Below are 2,331 nucleotides of genomic sequence, written 5' to 3' on the forward strand. Positions count from 1 at the left end.
CTGGGGTGTTTTTTTTGCTTTATAGCACTACTATAAGAAAACTTCTAATGCTATCTACCTGTGTACATGAACAAAGTTTCTCAGCAACATAAGGGAGCTTCAAAAACTTTAGAAAAATTCCATTATCTTATAATTCCATTTTTCCACAAACTTTTTGATACTCCCCTCACATTCATAAAATGAAAACCAGAAATAGTACTGGTATTTAACTCTGTTATACTCTAGAAGTAGGAAACATCTATTCACAGAAATATGAACTATTTTTTTAATGTCCAGTTAATTTCTGTTAACGCATTTACAATAGCTTTACTAATTTTTCAATTGCATACTAATAAATTTAGTAATAATTTAACTAGATAAATTTAGCACTTAGAGTTTTATTGCTCCACAAAATTAAAGATAGAATTAGATTATTCTAAGTAACCAATAAAATTATAATAGGACAAGATTCTATACTGGTTAAAAAAGAGAAATAACAGTCCAAAGAGAAAATTAAGGATGGAAAATTTCTCTCAAGTAAATAAAAGTTTTCCCATACAGTTTTTTAAATGGATAATAAAGGGTATCAAATCCCTTTGGTCTTTAGATTCTGATCCTGGTGTTTTTTTTTACATCTCATTTTTTTCTGCTAAGAGGAATTCCCTCCTCAGCTGTATAAACCAAGTCCATTGCCATCAAATGGACTTCAAATCATAGCAGCCCTACAGAGAAAAGGAGAACCACCCCATGGGCTTCCTTTACAGAAGCAGAAAGCCACCTTTCTCTCAGAGGAAGGGCTGGTAGATTCAAACGACCAAACTTTGGTTAGCAGCCAAGAGCTTTCACCACTACATAACCAGGACTCTTTCTCAGTTGTATAAACATATGATGAAAAATTTTGGATGTGAACTTATCAGTGTGCAGCAAGAGAAGGCCCAGATTTTCAAAATCATTTTTCTGGATTCACACAAACCTAAAAGCCCAAAGACCATCCAGAGTCCATGCCCCACAAATCTTGGAATGTATCTGTATTAGTTAGCTCTTTGCTCGGCAAAGCCATTTCATGAGAGCCAAATCTCATAAAGCAAAATGGATCACTGTATTTTCTGCAGTTTATGATGCAATACAGCCTCTATAATGAGTAAACAATTCTGTTTTCTGTTCTGAAATATCCAAAATTCCTCCAAAACACAAATACCACCGGGGTTAAGTGTCCTGAGGATGAGCATTCCCTTCTGTTCTTTATTCTTGTCATTCAGGAGCTCATCATGCCCTGTGGCTTTTATCAGAACCATTCATCCCCCTCACTAGACTCCTAACTAGCCAATTAAAAGGAAAGCATTCAAATAGCTCCAAAGTCTTCAGACAGAGTAGGTTAAGTGCATGATGTGTACACAGCCTGTCCAATACAGACTACGCTCTCCAAAATAGACAAAGCACTCACCAAACCCGAACACCCAATCTACTACTGGCTTCAGATCAATTGACTCACAGCATCTCTCTGGCGCAGTGGTTCTCAACCTTCCTAATGCCACTGCCTTTAATACAGTTCCTCAGGTTGTGGTGACCACCCCCCCCAACCATAAAATTATTTTCGTTGCTACTTCATAACTGTAATTTTGCCACTGTTATGAATCAGCAACCCCTGTGAAAGGGTCGTTCGACTCCCAAAGGGGTCGCAACCCACAGGTTGAGAACCACTGCTCTATAGAGTCTCCAAAATTATAATCTTTTCAGGACCAGAGAGCCTCATCCTTTCCCCTCAGAGCAACTGATGGGTTTGAACCACCATCCTTGCAGTTAGCAGCCGATGAAAAGTGATGACATATAACCTGTCCATTTATATATAGCTCTACCATTAGAAATGTGACATATTTAGTAGATTGCATACATTTGCTTAATTTCCCACCGAATTTTAAAACTCACCTACTACATGAGATGGGTAGGGAAGAGGGAATAATGAGGCAGGGTCGGGGGGTGGGGGAGAGAAAAAGCCTAGAACCTTATAATGAGGTATGGGAATAAAATGTCAAGGTTTCAATTCTTGAATCTTCTCCAATACTTCACACTTCTACCTTCTCGCCAAAATCCAAATCTGCAGAAGCCATTTTCAAAATACAACAATGAATATGAACTACACAGAAACAGAAGTGAAAGGTGTCAAACTACCAGCTACACAGCATCTCATTAAAAAAAATAACTAAATAAATAAAACCATGGTCTCGCCAATGTCCAGTCTTTCCCGTTCTGCATACTGGAAGCAGATAACTACTACCCTATAAAAGTCAAGAAGGGAAAGGAAAAGCAAAGAAATACTTGCTACAGAGAGAGAGAGGCAATCCATTTTAGGGC

The sequence above is a fragment of the Echinops telfairi genome, unplaced genomic scaffold (genome assembly GCF_000313985.2).
Source record: "Echinops telfairi isolate 266 unplaced genomic scaffold, ASM31398v2 ScPeMD7_57;HRSCAF=196, whole genome shotgun sequence".
In the NCBI taxonomy this organism is placed as follows: Eukaryota; Metazoa; Chordata; class Mammalia; order Afrosoricida; family Tenrecidae; genus Echinops; species Echinops telfairi.